This window comes from Oncorhynchus kisutch, unplaced genomic scaffold (genome assembly GCF_002021735.2).
Source record: "Oncorhynchus kisutch isolate 150728-3 unplaced genomic scaffold, Okis_V2 scaffold1351, whole genome shotgun sequence".
NCBI lineage: Eukaryota > Metazoa > Chordata > Actinopteri > Salmoniformes > Salmonidae > Oncorhynchus > Oncorhynchus kisutch.
The window spans coordinates 52,834-65,553 of record NW_022263296.1 but is presented as its reverse complement, the minus strand read 5'-3'; the positions used below and the strand labels follow the sequence as shown (position 1 = coordinate 65,553).

Sequence of the window (12,720 nt, the reverse complement as noted above, 5' to 3'; positions counted from 1 at the left end):
TTCAGTATTGTAGTGGTTTATCACGTTCGCCTCACACGCGAAAGTCAGTCACACCCTTAGTTTTCCACACATTAGGTGTCCGTAGTGTAGTGGTTATCACGTTCGCCTCACACGCGAAAGGTCCCCGGTTCGAAACCGTGCGGAAAAATTTGTAATATTCAATATTCCCAATGCCCAGAGGCTAGCATTTGGTTTGAAACAGTTGAGTTTTGTCGAAACCTTGGCAGTCTACCTAGATTATTTTCTGTCATTACAGCTGCTTGATGTGACCGCTAGTTTTTAATGGGTACTATACACAATACCCCATAATGACAAAGCGATAACATATAGTTTTATTAATGAAAAAAATATTTAAAAAAAAACGTATTTACATACGTTTTCAGACCCTTTGCTATGAGGCTGGAAATTGAGCTCAGGTCCATCCTGTTTCCATTGATCATCCTTAGATATTTCTTTAACTGATTGGAGTCCACCTGTGGTAAATTCAAGTGATTGGTCATTTCTGCAGCATTGAAGGTACCCAGAACACAGTGGCTTCCATCACTCTTAAATGGAAGAAGTTTTGAACCACCAAGCCTCTTCCAAGAGCCGGCGGCACACAATAATTCCCGGCTTCTCAAGCCTTATGCTTAATTAATGGACTAAGTAATTTCTGATTTCATTAGGTTCTGCGAGCGATAAATGTCCCACCCAGCCAAAGTCAGTCACACCCTTTGAATTCCACTCATTAGGTTTCCGTAGTGTAGTGGTTATCACGTTCGCTTAACACGCGAAAGGTCCCCGGTTCGAGACCGGGTGGAAACATATTTTAAAAAATTGGACAGTAAGCCTATTCACTTAGGACTCTGTCCCAATTTCGGAATTCATGCTTTTCCTTCGCACTTCTCAATATTTGCTATTCAGACATACCTTTTTTAGTCGCGTAACGCACTCTGCATGTGTGGCTAGCTTGGGCGCTCTGAATACATTCCTGCTACGTGTGGTCTGAGGTCCATAATGATTCAAATAGTTTACCATGCCAGGGTAAGCTGACAAGAAACACAGCCCTTATTTCAAGTGTTTTTAAAATCCCCCGTGGGGAATATGAATGGTAGAAAAACGATTGGAACCATTTTCCTGTTTGACCGCTAGTTTTTAATGGGTATTATGGCTCTTTCTGTGGTACTCAATTTGGGATATTATGTGAGGTAGACTTGTGGGCATTCCTAATATTTTCCACGACTTCCTCTTTTTGTATTGTAGTTTCAGTAGTGTAGTGGTTATCACGTTCGCCTCACACGCGAAAGTCAGTCACACCCTTAGTTTTCCACACATTAGGTGTCCGTAGTGTAGTGGTTATCACGTTCGCCTCACACGCGAAAGGTCCCCGGTTCGAAACCGTGCGGAAACATTTTGTAATATTCAATATTTCCCAATGCCCAGAGGCTAGCATTTGGTTTGAAACAGTTGAGTTTTGTCGAAACCTTGCAGTCTACCTAGATTATTTTCTGTCATTACAGCTGCTTGATGTGACCGCTAGTTTTTAATGGGTACTATACACAATACCCCATAATGACAAAGCGATAACATATAGTTTTTATTAATGAAAAAAATATTTAAAAAAACGTATTTACATACGTTTTCAGACCCTTTGCTATGAGGCTGGAAATTGAGCTCAGGTCCATCCTGTTTCCATTGATCATCCTTAGATATTTCTTTAACTTGATTGGAGTCCACCTGTGGTAAATTCAAGTGATTGGTCATTTCTGCAGCATTGAAGGTACCCAAGAACACAGTGGCTTCCATCACTCTTAAATGGAAGAAGTTTTGAACCACCAAGCCTCTTCCAAGAGCCGGCGGCACACAATAATTCCCGGCTTCTCAAGCCTTATTGCTTAATTAATGGACTAAGTAATTTCTGATTTCATTAGGTTCTGCGAGCGATAAATGTCCCACCCAGCCAAAGTCAGTCACACCCTTTGAATTCCACTCATTAGGTTTCCGTAGTGTAGTGGTTATCACGTTCGCTTAACACGCGAAAGGTCCCCGGTTCGAGACCGGGTGGAAACATATTTTAAAAAATTGGACAGTAAGCCTATTCACTTAGGACTCTGTCCCAATTTCGGAATTCATGCTTTTCCTTCGCACTTCTCAATATTTGCTATTCAGACATACCTTTTTTAGTCGCGTAACGCACTCTGCATGTGTGGCTAGCTTGGGCGCTCTGAATACATTCCTGCTACGTGTGGTCTGAGGTCCATAATGATTCAAATAGTTTACCATGCCAGGGTAAGCTGACAAGAAACACAGCCCTTATTTCAAGTGTTTTTAAAATCCCCCGTGGGGAATATGAATGGTAGAAAAACGATTGGAACCATTTTCCTGTTTGACCGCTAGTTTTTAATGGGTATTATGGCTCTTTCTGTGGTACTCAATTTGGGATATTATGTGAGGTAGACTTGTGGGCATTCCTAATATTTTCCACGACTTCCTCTTTTTGTATTGTAGTTTCAGTAGTGTAGTGGTTATCACGTTCGCCTCACACGCGAAAGTCAGTCACACCCTTAGTTTTCCACACATTAGGTTTCCGTAGTGTAGTGGTTATCACGTTCGCCTCACACGCGAAAGGTCCCCGGTTCGAAACCGTGCGGAAACATTTTGTAATATTCAATATTTCCCAATGCCCAGAGGCTAGCATTTGGTTTGAAACAGTTGAGTTTTGTCGAAACCTTGCAGTCTACCTAGATTATTTTCTGTCATTACAGCTGCTTGATGTGACCGCTAGTTTTTAATGGGTACTATACACAATACCCCATAATGACAAAGCGATAACATATAGTTTTTATTAATGAAAAAAATATTTAAAAAAACGTATTTACATACGTTTTCAGACCCTTTGCTATGAGGCTGGAAATTGAGCTCAGGTCCATCCTGTTTCCATTGATCATCCTTAGATATTTCTTTAACTTGATTGGAGTCCACCTGTGGTAAATTCAAGTGATTGGTCATTTCTGCAGCATTGAAGGTACCCAAGAACACAGTGGCTTCCATCACTCTTAAATGGAAGAAGTTTTGAACCACCAAGCCTCTTCCAAGAGCCGGCGGCACACAATAATTCCCGGCTTCTCAAGCCTTATTGCTTAATTAATGGACTAAGTAATTTCTGATTTCATTAGGTTCTGCGAGCGATAAATGTCCCACCCAGCCAAAGTCAGTCACACCCTTTGAATTCCACTCATTAGGTTTCCGTAGTGTAGTGGTTATCACGTTCGCTTAACACGCGAAAGGTCCCCGGTTCGAGACCGGGTGGAAACATATTTTAAAAAATTGGACAGTAAGCCTATTCACTTAGGACTCTGTCCCAATTTCGGAATTCATGCTTTTCCTTCGCACTTCTCAATATTTGCTATTCAGACATACCTTTTTTAGTCGCGTAACGCACTCTGCATGTGTGGCTAGCTTGGGCGCTCTGAATACATTCCTGCTACGTGTGGTCTGAGGTCCATAATGATTCAAATAGTTTACCATGCCAGGGTAAGCTGACAAGAAACACAGCCCTTATTTCAAGTGTTTTTAAAATCCCCCGTGGGGAATATGAATGGTAGAAAAACGATTGGAACCATTTTCCTGTTTGACCGCTAGTTTTTAATGGGTATTATGGCTCTTTCTGTGGTACTCAATTTGGGATATTATGTGAGGTAGACTTGTGGGCATTCCTAATATTTTCCACGACTTCCTCTTTTTGTATTGTAGTTTCAGTAGTGTAGTGGTTATCACGTTCGCCTCACACGCGAAAGTCAGTCACACCCTTAGTTTTCCACACATTAGGTTTCCGTAGTGTAGTGGTTATCACGTTCGCCTCACACGCGAGAGGTCCCCGGTTCGAAACCGTGCGGAAACATTTTGTAATATTCAATATTTCCCAATGCCCAGAGGCTAGCATTTGGTTTGAAACAGTTGAGTTTTGTCGAAACCTTGCAGTCTACCTAGATTATTTTCTGTCATTACAGCTGCTTGATGTGACCGCTAGTTTTTAATGGGTACTATACACAATACCCCATAATGACAAAGCGATAACATATAGTTTTTATTAATGAAAAAAATATTTAAAAAAAACATATTTACATACGTTTTCAGACCCTTTGCTATGAGGCTGGAAATTGAGCTCAGGTCCATCCTGTTTCCATTGATCATCCTTAGATATTTCTTTAACTTGATTGGAGTCCACCTGTGTTAAATTCAAGTGATTGGTCATTTCTGCAGCATTGAAGGTACCCAAGAACACAGTGGCTTCCATCACTCTTAAATGGAAGAAGTTTTGAACCACCAAGCCTCTTCCAAGAGCCGGCGGCACACAATAATTCCCGGCTTCTCAAGCCTTATTGCTTAATTAATGGACTAAGTAATTTCTGATTTCATTAGGTTCTGCGAGCGATAAATGTCCCACCCAGCCAAAGTCAGTCACACCCTTTGAATTCCACTCATTAGGTTTCCGTAGTGTAGTGGTTATCACGTTCGCTTAACACGCGAAAGGTCCCCGGTTCGAGACCGGGCGGAAACATATTTTTAAAAATTGGACAGTAAGCCTATTCACTTAGGACTCTGTCCCAATTTCGGAATTCATGCTTTTCCTTCGCACTTCTCAATATTTACTATTCAGGCATACCTTTTTTAGTCGCGTAACGCACTCTGCATGTGTGGCTAGCTTGGGCGCTCTGAATACATTCCTGCTACGTGTGGTCTGAGGTCCATAATGATTCAAATAGTTTACCATGCCAGGGTAAGCTGACAAGAAACACAGCCCTTATTTCAAGTGTTTTTAAAATCCCCCGTGGGGAATATGAATGGTAGAAAAACGATTGGAACCATTTTCCTGTTTGACCGCTAGTTTTTAATGGGTATTATGGCTCTTTCTGTGGTACTCAATTTGGGATATTATGTGAGGTAGACTTGTGGGCATTCCTAATATTTTCCACGACTTCCTCTTTTTGTATTGTAGTTTCAGTAGTGTAGTGGTTATCACGTTCGCCTCACACGCGAAAGTCAGTCACACCCTTAGTTTTCCACACATTAGGTTTCCGTAGTGTAGTGGTTATCACGTTCGCCTCACACGCGAAAGGTCCCCGGTTCGAAACCGTGCGGAAACATTTTGTAATATTCAATATTTCCCAATGCCCAGAGGCTAGCATTTGGTTTGAAACAGTTGAGTTTTGTCGAAACCTTGCAGTCTACCTAGATTATTTTCTGTCATTACAGCTGCTTGATGTGACCGCTAGTTTTTAATGGGTACTATACACAATACCCCATAATGACAAAGCGATAACATATAGTTTTTATTAATGAAAAAAATATTTAAAAAAAACGTATTTACATACGTTTTCAGACCCTTTGCTATGAGGCTGGAAATTGAGCTCAGGTCCATCCTGTTTCCATTGATCATCCTTAGATATTTCTTTAACTTGATTGGAGTCCACCTGTGGTAAATTCAAGTGATTGGTCATTTCTGCAGCATTGAAGGTACCCAAGAACACAGTGGCTTCCATCACTCTTAAATGGAAGAAGTTTTGAACCCCCAAGCCTCTTCCAAGAGCCGGCGGCACACAATAATTCCCGGCTTCTCAAGCCTTATTGCTTAATTAATGGACAAAGTAATTTCTGATTTCATTAGGTTCTGCGAGCGATAAATGTCCCACCCAGCCAAAGTCAGTCACACCCTTTGAATTCCACTCATTAGGTTTCCGTAGTGTAGTGGTTATCACGTTCGCTTAACACGCGAAAGGTCCCCGGTTCGAGACCGGGTGGAAACATATTTTAAAAAATTGGACAGTAAGCCTATTCACTTAGGACTCTGTCCCAATTTCGGAATTCATGCTTTTCCTTCGCACTTCTCAATATTTGCTATTCAGACATAACTTTTTTAGTCGCGTAACGCACTCTGCATGTGTGGCTAGCTTGGGCGCTCTGAATACATTCCTGCTACGTGTGGTCTGAGGTCCATAATGATTCAAATAGTTTACCATGCCAGGGTAAGCTGACAAGAAACACAGCCCTTATTTCAAGTGTTTTTAAAATCCCCCGTGGGGAATATGAATGGTAGAAAAACGATTGGAACCATTTTCCTGTTTGACCGCTAGTTTTTAATGGGTATTATGGCTCTTTCTGTGGTACTCAATTTGGGATATTATGTGAGGTAGACTTGTGGGCATTCCTAATATTTTCCACGACTTCCTCTTTTTGTATTGTAGTTTCAGTAGTGTAGTGGTTATCACGTTCGCCTCACACGCGAAAGTCAGTCACACCCTTAGTTTTCCACACATTAGGTTTCCGTAGTGTAGTGGTTATCACATTCGCCTCACACGCGAAAGGTCCCCCGTTCGAAACCGTGCGGAAACATTTTGTAATATTCAATATTTCCCAATGCCCAGAGGCTAGCATTTGGTTTGAAACAGTTGAGTTTTGTCGAAACCTTGCAGTCTACCTAGATTATTTTCTGTCATTACAGCTGCTTGATGTGACCGCTAGTTTTTAATGGGTACTATACACAATACCCCATAAAGACAAAGCGATAACATATAGTTTTTATTAATGAAAAAAATATTTGAAAAAAAACTTATTTACATACGTTTTCAGACCCTTTGCTATGAGGCTGGAAATTGAGCTCAGGTCCATCCTGTTTCCATTGATCATCCTTAGATATTTCTTTAACTTGATTGGAGTCCACCTGTGGTAAATTCAAGTGATTGGTCATTTCTGCAGCATTGAAGGTACCCAAGAACACAGTGGCTTCCATCACTCTTAAATGGAAGAAGTTTTGAACCACCAAGCCTCTTCCAAGAGCCGGCGGCACACAATAATTCCCGGCTTCTCAAGCCTTATTGCTTAATTAATGGACTAAGTAATTTCTGATTTCATTAGGTTCTGCGAGCGATAAATGTCCTACCCAGCAAAAGTCAGTCACACCCTTTGAATTCCACTCATTAGGTTTCAGTAGTGTAGTGGTTATCACGTTCGCTTAACACGCGAAAGGTCCCCGGTTCGAGACCGGGTGGGAACATATTTAAAAAAATTGGACAGTAAGCCTATTCACTTAGGACTCTGTCCCAATTTCGGAATTCATGCTTTTCCTTCGCACTTCTCAATATTTGCTATTCAGACATACCTTTTTTAGTCGCGTAACGCACTCTGCATGTGTGGCTAGCTTGGGCGCTCTGAATACATTCCTGCTACGTGTGGTCTGAGGTCCATAATGATTCAAATAGTTTACCATGCCAGGGTAAGCTGACAAGAAACACAGCCCTTATTTCAAGTGTTTTTAAAATCCCCCGTGGGGAATATGAATGGTAGAAAAACGATTGGAACCATTTTCCTGTTTGACCGCTAGTTTTTAATGGGTATTATGGCTCTTTCTGTGGTACTCAATTTGGGATATTATGTGAGGTAGACTTGTGGGCATTCCTAATATTTTCCACGACTTCCTCTTTTTGTATTGTAGTTTCAGTAGTGTAGTGGTTATCACGTTCGCCTCACACGCGAAAGTCAGTCACACCCTTAGTTTTCCACACATTAGGTTTCCGTAGTGTAGTGGTTATCACGTTCGCCTCACACGCGAAAGGTCCCCGGTTCGAAACCGTGCGGAAACATTTTGTAATATTCAATATTTCCCAATGCCCAGAGGCTAGCATTTGGTTTGAAACAGTTGAGTTTTGTCTAAACCTTGCAGTCTACCTAGATTATTTTCTGTCATTACAGCTGCTTGCTGTGACCGCTAGTTGTTAATGGGTACTATACACAATACCCCATAATGACAAAGCGATAACATATAGTTTTTATTAATGAAAAAAAATTTTTTTAAAAACTTATTTACATACATTTTCAGACCCTTTGCTATGAGGCTGGAAATTGAGCTCAGGTCCATCCTGTTTCCATTGATCATCCTTAGATATTTCTTTAACTTGATTGGAGTCCACCTGTGGTAAATTCAAATGATTGGTCATTTCTGCAGCATTGAAGGTACCCAAGAACACAGTGGCTTCCATCACTCTTAAATGGAAGAAGTTTTGAACCACCAAGCCTCTTCCAAGAGCCGGCGGCACACAATAATTCCCGGCTTCTCAAGCTTTATTGCTTAATTAATGGACTAAGTCATTTCTTATTTCATTAGGTTCTGAGAGGTTTCTGTAGTGTAGTGGTTATCACATTCGCTTAACACTTGAAAGGTCCCCGGTTCGAGACCGGGCTGAAACATATTTTAAAAAATTGGACAGTAAGCCTATTCACTTAGGACTCGGTCCCAATTTCGGAATTCATGCTTTTCCTTCGCACTTCTCAATATTTGCTATTCAGACGTACCTTTTTTTAGTCGCGTAACGCACTCTGCATGTGTGGCTAGCTTGGGCGCTCTGAATACATTCCTGCTACGTGTGGTCTGAGGTCCATAATGATTCAAATAGTTTACCATGCCAGGGTAAGCTGACAAGAAACACAGCCCTTATTTCAAGTGTTTTTAAAATCCCCCGTGGGGAATATGAATGGTGGAAAAACGATTGGAACCATTTTCCTGTTTGACCGCTAGTTTTTAATGGGTATTATGGCTCTTTCTGTGGTACTCAATTTGGGATATTATGTGAGGTAGACTTGTGGGCATTCCTAATATTTTCCACGACTTCCTCTTTTTGTATTGTAGTTTCAGTACTGTAGTGGTTATCACGTTCGCCTCACACACGAAAGTCAGTCACACCCTAAGTTTTCCACACATTAGGTTTCCGTAGTGTAGTGGTTATCACGTTCGCATCACACGGGAAAGGTCCCCGGTTCGAAACCGTGCGGAAACATTTTGTAATATTCAATATTTCCCAATGCCCAGAGGCTAGCATTTGGTTTGAAACAGTTGAGTTTTGTCTAAACCTTGCAGTCTACCTAGATTATTTTCTGTCATTACAGCTGCTTGCTGTGACCGCTAGTTGTTAATGGGTACTATACACAATACCCCATAATGACAAAGCGATAACATATAGTTTTTATTAATGAAAAAAATATTTAAAAAAAACTTATTTACATACGTTTTCAGACCCTTTGCTATGAGGCTGGAAATTGAGCTCAAGTCCATCCTGTTTCCATTGATCATCCTTAGATATTTCTTTAACTTGATTGGAGTCCACCTGTGGTAAATTCAAATGATTGGTCATTTCTGCAGCATTGAAGGTACCCAAGAACACAGTGGCTTCCATCACTCTTAAATGGAAGAAGTTTTGAACCACCAAGCCTCTTCCAAGAGCCGGCGGCACACAATAATTCCCGGCTTCTCAAGCTTTATTGCTTAATTAATGGACTAAGTCATTTCTGATTTCATTAGGTTCTGAGAGGTTTCTGTAGTGTAGTGGTTATCACGTTCGCTTAACACGTGAAAGGTCCCAGGTTCGAGACCGGGCGGAAACATATTTTAAAAAATTGGACAGTAAGCCCATTCACTTAGGACTCGGTCCCAATTTCGGAATTCATGCTTTTCCTTCGCACTTCTCAATATTTGCTATTCAGACATACCTTTTTTAGTCGCGTAACGCACTCTGCATGTGTGGCTAGCTTGGGCGCTCTGAATACATTCCTGCTACGTGTGGTCTGAGGTCCATAATGATTCAAATAGTTTACCATGCCAGGGTAAGCTGACAAGAAACACAGCCCTTATTTCAAGTGTTTTTAAAATCCCCCGTGGGGAATATGAATGGTGGAAAAACGATTGGAACCATTTTCCTGTTTGACCGCTAGTTTTTAATGGGTATTATGGCTCTTTCTGTGGTACTCAATTTGGGATATTATGTGAGGTAGACTTGTGGGCATTCCTAATATTTTCCACGACTTCCTCTTTTTGTATTGTAGTTTCAGTAGTGTAGTGGTTATCACGTTCGCCTCACACGCGAAAGTCAGTCACACCCTTAGTTTTCCACACATTAGGTTTCCGTATTGTAGTGGTTATCACATTCGCCTCACACGCGAAAGGTCCCCGGTTCAAAACCGTGCGGAAATATTTTGTAATATTCAATATTTCCCAATGCCCAGAGGCTAGCATTTGGTTTGAAACAGTTGAGTTTTGTCTAAACCTTGCAGTCTACCTAGATTATTTTCTGTCATTACAGGTGCTTGATGTGACCGCTAGTTTTTAATGGGTACTATACACAATACCCCATAATGACAAAGCGATAACATATAGTTTTTATTAATAAAAAAAAAAAAAAAAAAATCTTATTTACATACGTTTTCAGACCCTTTGCTATGAGGCTGGAAATTGAGCTCAGGTCCATCCTGTTTCCATTGATCATCCTTAGATATTTCTTTAACTTGATTGGAGTCCATCTGTGGTAAATTCAAATGATTGGTCATTTCTGCAGCATTGAAGGTACCCAAGAACACAGTGGCTTCCATCACTCTTAAATGGAAGAAGTTTTGAACCACCAAGCCTCTTCCAAGAGCCGGCGGCACACAATAATTCCCGGCTTCTCAAGCCTTATTGCTTAATTAATGGACTAAGTAATTTCTGATTTCATTAGGTTCTGAGAGCGATAAACGTCCCACCCAGCCAAAGTCAGCCACACCCTTTGAATTCCACTCATTAGGTTTCCGTAGTTTAGTGGTTATCACATTCGCCTCACACGCGAAAGGTCCCCGGTTCGAAACCGGGCGGAAGCATTTTGTAATATTCAATATTTCCCAATGCCCAGAACCTAAGATTTGGTTTGAAACAGTTGAGATTTGTCTAAACCTTGCTGTCTACCTCTCCGACCTGTGGATCAATGTTGCCGTTTTTTGGGGGACCTCCTCCGTGCGATCTGTATGAATGTGACCAGACTGACAGCTTCTCTGAGCCAGGCAAATTCATTTATCAGGGTCATTGTAATGGATATATCCAAATAAATGGCAATATAATCCAAGGTAAAACAAACTAAAATGTAGATTGTTTTCTGTCATTACAGCTGCTTGATGTGACCGCTAGTTTTTAATGGGTACTATACACAATAACCCATAATGACAAAGCGATAACATATAGTTTTTATTAATTAAAAAAATATTTAAAAAAAAATGTATATACATACGTTTTCAGACCCTTTGCTATGAGGCTGGAAATTGAGCTCAGGTTCATCCTGTTTCCATTGATCATCCTTAGATGTTTCTTCAACTTGATTGGAGTCCACCTGTGGTAAATTCAAATGATTGGTCATTTCTGCAGCATTGAAGGTACCCAAGAACACAGTGGCTTCCATCACTCTTAAATGGAAGAAGTTTTGAACCACCAAGCCTCTTCCAAGAGCCGGCGGCACACAATAATTCCCGGCTTCTCAAGCCTTATTGCTTAATTAATGGAATAAGTAATTTCTGATTTCATTAGGTTCTGAGAGCGATAAATGTCCCACCCAGCCAAAGTCAGTCACACCCTTTGAATTCCACTCATTAGGTTTCCGTAGTGTAGTGGTTATCATGCTCGCTTAACACGCGAAAGGTCCCCGGTTCAAGACCGGGTGGAAACATATATTAAAAAATTGGACAGTAAGCCTATTCACTTAGGACTCGGTCCCAATTTCGGAATTCATGCTTTTCCTTCGCACTTCTCAATATTTGCTATTCAGACGTACCTTTTTTAGTCGCGTAACGCACTCTGCATGTGTGGCTAGCTTGGGCGCTCTGAATACATTCCTGCTACGTGTGGTCTGAGGTCCATAATGATTAAAATAGTTTACCATGCCAGGGTAAGCTGACAAGAAACACAGACCTTATTTCAAGTGTTTTTAAAATCCCCCGTGGGGAATATGAATGGTGGAAAAACGATTGGAACCATTTTCCTGTTTGACCGCTAGTTTTTAATGGGTATTATGGCTCTTTCTGTGGTACTCAATTTGGGATATTATGTGAGGTAGACTTGTGGGCATTCCTAATATTTTCCACGACTTCGTCTTTTTGTATTGTAGTTTCAGTAGTGTAGTGGTTATCACGTTCGCCTCACACGCGAAAGTCAGTCACACCCTTAGTTTTCCACACATTAGGTTTATGTAGTGTAGTGCTTATCAAGTTCGCCTCACACGCGAAAGGTCCCCGGTTCGAAACCGTGCGGAAACATTTTGTAATATTCAATATTTCCCAATGCCCAGAGGCTAGCATTTGGTTTGAAACAGTTGAGTTTTGTCTAAACCTTGCAGTCTACCTAGATTATTTTCTGTCATTACAGCTGCTTGCTGTGACCGCTAGTTGTTAATGGGTACTATACACAATACCCCATAATGACAAAGCGATAACATATAGTTTTTATTAATGAAAAAAATATTTTTTAAAAACGTATATACATACGTTTTCAGACCCTTTGCTATGAGGCTGGAAATTGAGCTCAGGTCCATCCTGTTTCCATTGATCATCTGTTAGAAATTGGATATGTAGACGGGCGAGTCGGTCAAGGATCGATTCAGACAAGGTGGTAAATTGTATGACAAGCTACAGTTTATTCAGAGTGAAGATATCTAGAACAGCGTAATTACGGCTCTCCCGCTGGTTCGTACGGAAACGCAGACGAAGAAGAGACCGTTACAATCAGTACACCACTAATATATAGAAAAGAAAGTAGGTTGATTCTGGAAGATCGGATCTTTGGATTGGTTCAGCTGGGGTGTAGTCTGTAGTCTTCCGCCATTGGCTCAGTTGTCTGTCCGTCATCGTAGAATCCTCTTCGGGCACACAATGTTAAGATACAAAGCAGATTATGTG

General features: G+C 41.0%; 12 non-coding genes across 12 annotated transcripts; all 12 read left to right on the top strand.

Annotated features, from left to right (window-relative positions):
• The first annotated feature begins 731 nt into the window (after positions 1-731).
• trnav-aac (transfer RNA valine (anticodon AAC)) lies at positions 732-804 on the top strand. Its single transcript has one exon. It is a non-coding gene; the product is annotated as a tRNA-Val (tRNA).
• Positions 805-1,317: 513 nt separating this feature from the next.
• trnav-cac (transfer RNA valine (anticodon CAC)) lies at positions 1,318-1,390 on the top strand. Its single transcript has one exon. It is a non-coding gene; the product is annotated as a tRNA-Val (tRNA).
• A 586-nt stretch (positions 1,391-1,976) lies between these two features.
• Positions 1,977-2,049, top strand: trnav-aac (transfer RNA valine (anticodon AAC)). The gene has a single exon. It is a non-coding gene; the product is annotated as a tRNA-Val (tRNA).
• Positions 2,050-2,562: 513 nt separating this feature from the next.
• On the top strand, positions 2,563-2,635 carry trnav-cac (transfer RNA valine (anticodon CAC)). Its single transcript has one exon. It is a non-coding gene; the product is annotated as a tRNA-Val (tRNA).
• A 586-nt stretch (positions 2,636-3,221) lies between these two features.
• On the top strand, positions 3,222-3,294 carry trnav-aac (transfer RNA valine (anticodon AAC)). The gene has a single exon. It is a non-coding gene; the product is annotated as a tRNA-Val (tRNA).
• Positions 3,295-3,807: 513 nt separating this feature from the next.
• trnav-cac (transfer RNA valine (anticodon CAC)) lies at positions 3,808-3,880 on the top strand. The gene has a single exon. It is a non-coding gene; the product is annotated as a tRNA-Val (tRNA).
• Positions 3,881-4,467: 587 nt separating this feature from the next.
• On the top strand, positions 4,468-4,540 carry trnav-aac (transfer RNA valine (anticodon AAC)). The gene has a single exon. It is a non-coding gene; the product is annotated as a tRNA-Val (tRNA).
• Positions 4,541-5,053: 513 nt separating this feature from the next.
• Positions 5,054-5,126, top strand: trnav-cac (transfer RNA valine (anticodon CAC)). The gene has a single exon. It is a non-coding gene; the product is annotated as a tRNA-Val (tRNA).
• A 587-nt stretch (positions 5,127-5,713) lies between these two features.
• Positions 5,714-5,786, top strand: trnav-aac (transfer RNA valine (anticodon AAC)). The gene has a single exon. It is a non-coding gene; the product is annotated as a tRNA-Val (tRNA).
• Positions 5,787-6,960: 1,174 nt separating this feature from the next.
• trnav-aac (transfer RNA valine (anticodon AAC)) lies at positions 6,961-7,033 on the top strand. The gene has a single exon. It is a non-coding gene; the product is annotated as a tRNA-Val (tRNA).
• Positions 7,034-7,546: 513 nt separating this feature from the next.
• On the top strand, positions 7,547-7,619 carry trnav-cac (transfer RNA valine (anticodon CAC)). Its single transcript has one exon. It is a non-coding gene; the product is annotated as a tRNA-Val (tRNA).
• Positions 7,620-9,341: 1,722 nt separating this feature from the next.
• On the top strand, positions 9,342-9,414 carry trnav-aac (transfer RNA valine (anticodon AAC)). The gene has a single exon. It is a non-coding gene; the product is annotated as a tRNA-Val (tRNA).
• The last annotated feature ends 3,306 nt before the right edge of the window (positions 9,415-12,720 follow it).